General features: G+C 34.9%; 1 long non-coding RNA gene across 1 annotated transcript; it reads right to left on the bottom strand.

Annotated features, from left to right (window-relative positions):
* Window positions 1-7,992: 7,992 nt before the first annotated feature.
* On the bottom strand, window positions 7,993-9,888 carry LOC109706421. The gene is made up of 6 exons (XR_002215193.1): window positions 9,551-9,888; window positions 9,002-9,082; window positions 8,593-8,778; window positions 8,458-8,509; window positions 8,263-8,348; window positions 7,993-8,171 (listed from the first exon to the last, which is right to left on the bottom strand). It is a non-coding gene; the product is annotated as an uncharacterized LOC109706421 (long non-coding RNA).
* Window positions 9,889-11,593: the final 1,705 nt, after the last annotated feature.

Raw genomic sequence — 11,593 nt, 5'->3', positions numbered from 1 at the left:
AATAATTAAACAAAGAGATCCAAAAAAGGGGACGAACATATGTTTGATTTTTGTCTTTTATTATATGCTCAAAAAGGAAATATTTTTTATTTTTTTTATATTCTAAAGTTTTATAATTAAGATTACATACAGGATGTATGATCAAAACAAATTTGTAATTAGTAGCTTCAACTGAAAACAGGCGCCCCATTAAAGTATTTAGGAAAGTTTGAGAAATTTAATTACTAAAATTAACAATTTAAATATTTGTTTACACCAAAAAAAAAAAACTAAAGGTTAGGAGCCTCTCTCTATACATATATTTTTCATTAGGATAATGAAAAATTCTATTGGTATACTCAAAATTAAAAGGTGTAAAATTTACATTCCCTAATTTTTTAGGATTTAAATTTTCTCCAATTTTTAATATTAAAAATAATTGACAAGATAAGGATCTAGCTAGTATGAACTTTTGGATAAGAAGGTGTTAGGATTTACTTTTTTCCTTTTTTTCTTTTTTTTTTTTTAAGTAGTATACAGATAGCATTGCTTTAAGATAATTCATATATATAAAATAGTACCTAGCTACAATATATAGTGGGTAAAATATTTGGTGTCAGCCAGTATGGGTAAACTAATTTAATTCTATGTACTTTTATATATAAATTTATCAAAGAAATTTTGGAATATTTTGCGTGTCCCTTTGCGGAACCCAGTGCCAGTGCTAATTATAAAAGAGACCATTTTATCTTCATTAAAATAATAATGTTCAAGTTAATTTGAACCACTTTCTCGGCCCAAAACATTATTTTAGGATGAAAATGTTTTTGGTGTTTATTTTCTTCCTTTCTTTCTTTCTTTCTTTCTCCCCTCTCCTCTCATGTTTATACAGGGAGATTGAGAGTTGGTAAATTAGTAAAAAGCAATGCTATTTATACACCTCGGATTTTAGATAAATTTTTTATTTTTATCCATTTATGTAATGATAGTAGTTGTTGTTTTGAATAACAAATAGGACAAAGTTCAGATAACTCCTTGGTGTTTGACCGCTTTTTATTTTGATATTCCGTAATTTTAACTTTATTATTTAAGTACTATATAATGTCCTTTTTTTTTCATTAGCATCACCATTCTCTTCTTCGTTAAAATCTTCATGTACCGAGCATTAATTTGTGTTAAAATATTGCACGCAGATCGACAAGAAAAGTATAATAAATCGATGAGAAAGGCATTGGGATCTTAGGGCTTATACTTGATCACTTTTGAGAGTCCCCAAAGGCGAAGAAATGATGCATGTACAGCACATGATGATTTTAACGGAAAAGATAGCAGGGTGCTAACAAAAAACAAAAAAATAGAAATAATAATCTTAAGTGACATAATAAAATCACGAAATATTAAAACAAAAATGCGGTAAACTAGAGAGAGTATCTATCATGAAGATAATTTCTTATTTGTATTCTTTTACCCCTACACATTTTATTCTTATTCGCATAAATTTTACAATGTCACTTAAGATTATTATTTCTATTTTTTTGTTTTTTGNTTATATGTATAATTTGCTATGTTGAAATATATTATTCTTATTTCTCAAAAAAAAAGAAGCATTCTTTTCACTACAACAGAATTAGGTTATAAGTACACATGTTTGGGACACTTTTGTGTAAGTGTCTCATTTATGCCAAAACTTAAAAAAAATCTACTAATACCTAAATATAAAGCTCAATCCAACCAAAAATAAAAGATTACTCTACTCAACCTACCCCACCTATCCAATTCGGCCCGATTACAAACCGAAAAGAAAAAAAAAAAAGAAAAATCGATTACCATCCCCTTCTCTCCTCACTCAATTCATTGAAATCCTACACAAAAATCCCTTCTTCTCGTCCTCCTCCGCCACTGCAGCCAACGAGCTAGAGTTCCGACGGTTGCTAAATGCTTAAATAAGTGTTGGTAAATTAGCAGCACTCTTTTAGATTATAGCAACACTCTTTAACTGTCACTATATACCTAACGACCCCACATATAGCAACACTTTTTAAAAGTGTCGGTAATTTAGCCAGCATCACTTTTTTTGACCTATACTGACATATAAAGGTGTCGCTATATACCATTTTTATTGTAGTGTTTGTAGCTGCAGTAGCACTCTTGCGATCCACCTAACTTTTAAACTGGCATTCATGATCGATAAATCAATAATTGATATTATGACATATAAACAAATTGATTATCATAATTCAAAATTTAAATAAATTTAAAAATCAAATATGAGACAAATCATACAAATTAATATATATATATATATATATATATATATATATATATATAGGACTTAACCTAACCCTTGAAAATTAAGAATACTCTTTTGGATAAGGATGATTGATTAAAGCAGTTGGCGAAACCACTTGCACAAATACTATAAAGAATTGTACGTGAAATTGCGAGAGCAATATAAAGGACTTCAAACCTAACCCTTGAAAATAAAGAAAAACTCATTATAAGGATGATTGATTATTAAAGCAGTTGGCGAAACACTTTGCAATACTATAAAGAATGTACGTGCAATGTGAGCATACACACTAATCAACAGTTTGCACACCAAAAAACCGAAATAAGTACCACTTGTTAATGACATAAGTTAGGGTGAAACGAAAGCGAGCTCGAGCGAGCTTATGTCACTCAAATTCGTCTTGAAATTAAATTGCGAGTCAAATCTATGTCAAGCTCGCTTGAATAATCGAGCCGACTCGAGCGAGCACTAAATTTTTCAAGTCGAGCCGAGCTCCGACTCTATAAACAGAGCGATTGAAATTCTACATTATAGATAATCAATAGTTTAATTTTTATAGAAATTACCTACAATTTGATTCATCATGTCCAATAGTTAAAAATTACAAAAAATTGCAAGAAGGGGTGACTTGCCTGACCGATCAGGGTCTGAGGAGAGGAATTCTAATACTGTCAACACTTCACCACGTCATCAATAACAAAGCCAATCATATTTTTCTTCAAACAAAAGTAATAAAAAACTTTTTTATAATCATGATGACATATACTCCTAAAAGAGATATTTGATGGTGTTTACGCTAACTCACCATATATCCAGTTGCATTCTAGAATTTTTCCAGAGATTAGAGAGAGTGTAGAGAGAGAGAGAGAGGGGGGGGGGAATTAGGAATTTGGGAATTGAAATGTTATCAGATTTCTAGGGTTATGTGCAACAGTGAAATGTTTGAAAGAAAGTGTGTATGTAAATTTAGAGTGGCTCAATTGCACAGGGGTTTGTACTTGTTGGTTTAATTTAGGGGCCAACAATAATGGCCCAAAATTAATTAAAGCCTATATATAATTAAAAACATTTATATATAATATAATATATATATATATATATATATAATATATCGAGCCTTTTCGAGCCTAATATACGAACGAGCCGAGTAAATCAAGCTCCGGCTTAAAATGATATTCGAGCCATTTTATTTTTTCAACTTCAGGCTCATTTAATTTCGAGTCGAGCTCGAGCGAGCCGAATATCGAGCCGAACACGAGTCGAACGCGAGCCGGCTCGCTCATTTGCCAGCCCTAACCATAAGTCCCACGTTCTCAATTGTTAATGTACCATAACTCCCACGTACGTCCTTATTCATTTTTTTATATATATTTATATAGAACATATATAAAGAATCCAGTTATTATTCAATCAAGTCGTTTTTGATAATAGAGATCCCGAATCGATAATTGTTACTGTTGAAATTAATCGAGAGTATTTAGAGTATCTAGAAACTAAATTTTATTAAATTTAAAAATTATTTATATAGTGATTAAAGAATCGCAAGATCAACAATTTTTTAGGATTTAATTATATGAGCCATTTGCTTGTTTAACGGTGTAGAGCAATTCAAATCATTTGAATTTTTTATTAGAAAATTTTTTATACTATTTAAATAACGTTTTTGATAATTATGATCATGAATTAAGAAAGTCTAACTTCTATTTTAAAAGGTTTTTCATTCTTGACCGTTTATTTTTGGACTCTTCGATAAACTTAATAATAATTTTTTAAAACTACAAAATTTGGTTTCTAAATATTTCTAATAGTGTAGATCAATTTCAATAGTTCCGATTATCAATTTGCAGTCCCAATCATCAAAAAAAAATTTGATAGGACAAAAAAATTCTATTAGATGATAGTAGCTAGACTCTACATATATATTATCGATAGTACTAAGAGTTTGCTACTATCAAGTTTTTAGCCGTTAGATCTACCCCTTTGACCATATTCACCTATTAGATCATATTATTCTATCAATCACCCACTCAACCCTAGAGGGCCACGAGTATCCTAACTAGGAACCATTATCATCCTAACTGCACATCCCTTCATTCAAGAGCTAAAAACCTAATAGCACCAAGCGCTTGATACTATTAATAGTATACTAGCCTAATTATAATATATATTATATATTATACATATTATATAAATATAGTTCTCCAGCAGTACTACTACTAGTATCTGTGTGTGTGTATATATAAATATAAAATTATGCTGGAATGTTTCTAATAGCACCAAGTCATTGGTGCTATTTGGTTTCAACCCTTGGATGACGGAATATGCGGTTAGGATAATAGTGGTCCCCTAGGGTTGAGCGGGTGGTTGGTTGAATATATAATCTAATGGATAGAAATGGTCAAAGGGGTAAATATAATGGTGAAAACTTGATAGCATCAAGTGTTTGGTGATATTATAGAAGCACCTCAACTGGACTCTATATATAGATAATAGGGCGAGCTGCTGTGCTCTTAGCCTCCGTGCTCTTAAGTCATTTTCGATAATAGAACTTTTGAATTGATGATTCACTCCATTAGACTTGATCTAACATATTTGAAGTATTTAGAAAATAAATTTTGCGATTTTTCGATACCATTTATCTAGTAATCAAAATGGTTCAAAATCAATAGTTTTTAAGTTTAACAGTGTAAAAGTATTCAAATCAGAAAAAAAATTTTAATAGAAAATTTTTTATACTATCTATAGCAAGATCAATATCTCTGATAGAAAATTTTATTACTATATCACCACTTTTCGTGAGATTTTTATTTTTAGCCGTTGATTTTGAATCCTTTCGATCACTAAGTAAATGATATCAAAATATTGTAACATTTATTTTCTAAATATTTTAAATATGCTAAATCAAGTCCAATAGAGCCGATCGTTGATTCGGAAGTTTCATTATCAAAAATAGCTTAGGTGCACAGAGGCCTCCGTGCTCTTACACCGTGTTTGGTTCGGGGTTGGGAGAGGGGGGGACTCTTGCCTCTCCCCTATGTAGCTACTGTTCACCCTCCTCGTCTCTTTTTCTTCCCTCGAAAACCTCATCCCCCTCATTGTCACCGTTGGTCGTAAGGGCTTCCCTCCGGCCGAAGCGATTGGCTGTAAGGGCTTTACCTCGTCGCCGTCGGTCATAAGGGCTTCACCTCTGGTTGCAAGGGCTTTACCTTTCCCGAAAACCTCATCCCCCCCCTCGTCGCCGTTGGTTGAAAGGGCTTAACCGATGGCCGAAGCGCTTGCTACTTCCTCTTCCTCGCTTTGAGTCAACCCACACAACCGGATCTAGCAGATCTGGGTAGATCTTTGTCGGCCTTCACCGGCGATTTGGGGGTTTCCTCTTGGTCTCGGTTTAGGGTATTTCCTCTATTTCCGTCGCCGTCGGGGAGGCTTCGTGCTGCCACCCTTCTTGCTCTTCGGCTCAGATCTCGCAAACTGTTTTCAGAATCACTCACCCGCACTGTTTGGCCCCTCTTCTTGCTTCGGCCGAACCCTAGTTTGGGATTCATTAGCCGAGGTTGCTCGAGGTTGCCCTATGCTTCTTGATTTTTTGTCGCAGTCCCTCTGAGCTTGGTCTTTTTGCTATAATTAGGTTTGATATCCATAGTTGTAATATACCGAAAACTTCGATAAATAAATGTCGAACTTTAGTCAAATTGACCAAAGTGCGAGGTTGGAACACTTCGGAAAGTCCGAAGGTGTTAAAATGATCAAAAGTGCATTGTGGGAGGTTTTCGAGAGCTAAAAGTTGAGAAAACTGCATTCTGCAGGTTTTCAACTCTCGTGGACTGGTCCCTGAAGGAAAGACCGGTCCCCGTACGTGTGAAAAGTGAGAAACCTGAAAAATCGGCTAAGTCCCAGAAAACCAGCTCTCGGGAACCGGTCCCTGCGGGGGGAGACTGGTCCCCGAGAGACCGGTCCTTTGGGAGAGACCAGTTGCATTGTGTGCGAGCCCTGCTGACCCGTGGGGAGGAGCTACGGGAACCGGTCCCTGGTCGGGGAGACCGATCCCCGAGCACGAAATCTGCCCAGTCTGGGCAGTGTAAAGGAACAAAAGCTGAGGGACTTATTTGCATTTTTACAACATATGGGCTATGTTATGAGGGATGAGAGCTCTCTTCTCTCATTTTCCTCTCTCTCACATTCTCTCCTCTCTTTCTCTCTCTAGAAGACAAGAAGGAGAAGAAGAAGACAAGGAAAAGAAGAAGAAGAAGAAGAGCAAGGAGTGGAGCAACTCCTTCTTCTACAACAAAATAAGTATTTAGCGGCGATTACTTTTTAAATTAGCGGCAATTACAATTGCCGCTAAAATGTTTTGTGGCAATTTTAACAATTGCCGCTATTGGTAGGGTCGCTAAAAGTTTTAACGGCATTTATTTTGGCGGTTGGTAAAAATTCAAATAAATGCCGCTAAATACTACCCAATAACAATTATTATAAATGCCGCTATAATTAATTATAATTATCCCAAAACATATACTAAATGATTGTTAAATAAGAATTATAGCTGCAATTTTATTTAATACTAAAATGCTTGATTCACAAAAAAGTACTCCAATGAATTGAAATATTTAAGAATAGTCATAACCAAAGAGCATTAATAATTTATAACAAATAGTCTTAACTCTCCAATTACAATCCCAATATTCAAATTAAATTTCGGATATAAGTTTCGACAACAAAGAACTTGTTAGATTTTAGCCAAACAATAACAAATTCTAAATGATACTAAATACCAAAAAATCTTAAATTCTAAGTCCTTAAGCCCCATTGTGCCACTTCGGAAATCCACTTAAGTCGATGATAAGGCCCGAAAGAACTTGCTTGAAAAGTAACATGTATAATTAATAGTAAAAATAAGCAATTTAGTAATAAAATAAACATGGATTACAAAGATAATCATTTATAAAGTTGAACAAGAAATGATAAAATTGAAGAAAGAATTTAAGCAAAATCAAAGCATCAAAAGTTTGCAATAGTATACATAATCAAGCAACAGTGAAATCACCCTCTTTGATGACATTATAATACCTCAACCTGAAATTTAATCCAGTTATTGGCTATGAAATATTCAACTGGTCAATAAACAACTAAAAAATAATCTAGATATCTTATTAATTGAAGGATAAAGGACTTTGACAATATTTGAATTATCAAAATCGAAAGTTCTCTAGAAAGAAGCCATCGAAATGCTGAAGAATAAATTCCACAGTATAAATAACACCAGAATGAAACTAATCAAACCAGGATACTTAGGAATACAAATAAATATTGTAAGTTTAATCAAAGGCAGCATGGTAATTATGCAGGTATAATCTGATAGACAGAAGTTTTTTCCCTCCTAAGTGATAAACATGGCTAATAGTTTCAAGCAATCATCATGGTTAGCCATAGCAATTAGTCTATTTATGCAACTGTTTTATGACCACCAACCCAGTCCCAAAAAGCAAAAGCATTAGCGGGGTCGATCCCAAACTCCTTTACAAGCTTTGTCAACAAATAATTTGCAATCAGCATATAGAATGAAATAAGGGTGAAGTAAATCAGTAGGCCTTACACTTCTATTAATGACATTGTATTGAAACGTTAACTTTTAAGCAAATAAATAACAAAATTGGAAAGGTATGCATGACAGGTTTCAGATAATTGCCTTCATAATATATTAACCTAAGGATGCATATCTTGAATTTATAGCTTCTACTTCTCACAATCTTTGAAAATGTCAACAAGAAGTATGAGATAATAGATTCCTAAGTTAAACTAAGAGTTAATGCAGCCTATTATTATGTTGGATTGCAATGGCAAATCCAGAAGTACCGTTAGATTTGTGCTGACAGCCACCATATGTTTTGCAACTGCTTGAGGCCTGAAACCGGAAGAAACATAATAAATTTGCATCAGATGAAGAAATTATGGAGAGAAGATTTACAAACAAGTAAAGGTGAAATCATGCTAACCCCAAGAGAAGCTGTAATCCACTGCCTCAGAGTTCGAGCATTCAATATTGTTTCTGCTGTTGTAAAAGTCTTTGAAACCGCAACAACTGTTTTTGCCAGAAATGGAAAAAATACATTATTAAAAAGTAGAGAAAATAAAAGGTAAAAAAAGAAGAGCAGGATATCAATGTCACGGAAAGGGTTACAAGGACACACATGCGCATCTCTACACAAACGAGCACACATGCCACGGAAAGACTTTTCCATCCTATCATGGAGAATAAAGAAGTTAGATTAAAATAAAAAACTGATTGTAAGGCATATAAGCATTTGTATCTATTTATGTCAAACCATTAGTATGGTTGTAGCTTATTGAACTGCCATTTGAGTTGTGCATATTTAAATCCTCTAAACAACTTCTCTCTATAACAAAAGCATAGAGAGACTTTGGTCGACGCCTCGGTGAATCAGCCCCCCTGCGGATTGGAGGAGGAGATCGCCTCCGTGGAGGAGAAAGTGGTTTCCTCTGTGGAGAAGCTGATAATGTAAAACAAAAAATAAGAACAAAAATCAAACTCTATTACAAAAATGCATAGTACATAAATATCAAAGAACTATGCCAAATAAGTAATTTAATAGTTCAAAAATGGCCTACAAGTATATAAAAATATTAAAAAGAAGCAGGAACAAAAAAATTTCAAATAGTAAAACAAATAACTCATTGCACAATAGTTTCATGAATGACTAGTTGACTACAAACTCTCAATACCTTGGCTTTTGCTTGGATAAAGTCATCCAATTTTAGGGGCCTTAGAGAAGGTCTTGGACTAGTTGCACCTCCCTGATCAACAAAGGATAGTTATATTAGGGTAACGAAAAAATGCCAGAAGGCAAAACAAAGAACATTTTCGCATAGAGAGCTGGATGGTTGAAAGGAAATGGAATAGAAAGACATAATGTGAGTATGATCTAATCCTTACTTAAAGGATTTAACAAATGACAATGCCACACTTTAACTCTAACTAGCTCTTTATACTAGTTTTACAAGTCCAATCTCAATGCTAACCAATTCTCTAATCATGATGTCACCAGATTCACTATTGTTATAATCCACGCATTCATAGGGTTTACTATGTTCACAATCTATTTTCCACAAGTTCTCTATATTGAACATGCTCAATTCATAATCACATAATGTCATTTTCCCTATAATGCATGAGTATAATACAATTCATATATATATATGTATGCTCAATAAGGTGACATGGACATAAAGAGAGATTCGAAGATTTCGGATAGCACCACCCACCTTGTAGGGATGCCGAAAAGTCAAAGCTAACGTCTCAAAATGTGTAAACACTTAGCCCCCGTGACTCAATGCCAAAACAGCTAGAACGAAGCATTTCTTAAATAGAGTGTCGTAGGTCCGTCAGAATGTCAACTCGAACTCCCGAGCATGTTTAACCTTCATTCATAGAAGAATAAAAGAGATTAAACTTGAGTTATATTCTAATTCCTACAACTTTGCATTTCAACCCCCATTTGTCTACATAGTATCAATATATACTTACCTATAGTTAATTCTATAGGTTTATAGCAAGTAGAGACTTTAGTACTTCTCTAATTCCATGTCTCTACAGCAATTACCCTCATTCCAATTCAGAATTGAAAACTAGCTTAATTCAGTTTTTCCTTTTAACACTATGCATAAATACCTCTACACATAGCATCAGCTAGTTCTAGGGGGTTCAAACTAAGAATTCACCAATGCAGATTTGAGTTTTTCATTAGCTCAAATACCCATAGAACTCCTAATTAACATCGCTTTGTTATAATTAACCAACTTCTAATCATAACATAATTATATGTAACTTAATTTGCTGCCTAATCAATTTATTCTCAACTCCAATAGCAAGTATTTCCAATGCTGAAATTCTGCATTTGCTGAAATTCAGTTCATGCTGATTCTGCATTTGTTTGCTTCACAGTTCACTTAGGAATTGTCACGCCCCGAGCTCCGCCAATCTGGTCGGATTCGAGCACACGACAGACGCCGAACGGACAGTACCTCCCCTGTCCGCCCAAGGCTCCAACAACAAGTATATTATAAGCAAATCAACAAGAAGAATTGCGAGATATACAAGGTTTGCACGAGGGCAAATAACAACCACAAGTGAAAGCATCGAAACTAAGTAAACATCCAATATACATGTCATTTGATTTCGTTTGAATCAAACACAAGTAGTCTATTACAACCATTTACATCACGATTTCCTTTAACCAAAATATAATTTACATCATTTTTCACATTACTATTTCAACATACAAAAGTTGAGTACAGCAAATATAGGGTGTGCCTATAAACTCCGAGGCCGCTACCTATGGCGCGATTCCCTTGCCTCGATCCTCCGCCGCCTCGCTCGCGTACGGATCTGCAGGGTTAGTGGTAATGAGAACTAGAACGAAGTTCCCAGTGGGTTCGGCCGCCGACCACGCCGATTCGCCCACTAGGTCTAATTCAGGCATATGTATTTCAATAAAGAAGAATAACAAACCAACTAATGCACTTCTAATACAATTCCTGTAAGAAAGTAATCCACAGATAGATATTCATATTCAAATACATGATAATTATGCATGCATGTCCTTTTCACATTTCTTTGGCCTTTACCCAATCAACCTGGGGTGCTCCTGGTTTACCCGAACTCACAGTCCACATATCCCGTCTAACGGGGGAGGCACAAGGCACAACCACCCGAAGGATCTTCGCCAGGCACTTCCACCCGTGGTGCTTTTCTTCTCCGGAGTACACCGCTTGTGGAGGAGCGACCTCGCACAAGCCGGAACCAATACATGTGAGTATGATCCCATCCTCAATGTGAGGAGGTTTGGCCAACCTGTCACACTTCTCACTATCTCAATGCTGATGAATGGTCAATACCTATTCATGCACATACTATCATTTGCCGATGTCATAGTGATCCTGATGCCACAGTACACATAATGTCACTCGGGTTAAACCTTGTTTAACTATTCTCTTTTTGATGTCAATCGAGTCACTAATGTCAATGTCGCCTTTGTTTACTACGGTCATAGTCATTTCTCACATTCATATGCATATAGGGTCTTTCACTTTCCTTATTCACATAGTTCTATATCATTACAATAATCTTCGCAGATAATTGTTACAACCAACATATACTGTTCATTACCCTACATGCAAGAATGCTATAATACCAATATGCTCAAAGAAGGGACATAGACATAGAAAGAGATCCGGTGTTTCCGGATAGCACCCCCCACCTTTATGTGTCACAAGGATGCCATGGTCCAGGTTTCACGATTTCTAGAC

Source organism: Ananas comosus, unplaced genomic scaffold (genome assembly GCF_001540865.1).
Source record: "Ananas comosus cultivar F153 unplaced genomic scaffold, ASM154086v1, whole genome shotgun sequence".
NCBI lineage: Eukaryota > Viridiplantae > Streptophyta > Magnoliopsida > Poales > Bromeliaceae > Ananas > Ananas comosus.
The sequence above is the reverse complement of the archived record's forward strand: the minus strand, read 5'-3'. Positions and strand labels throughout refer to the sequence as shown.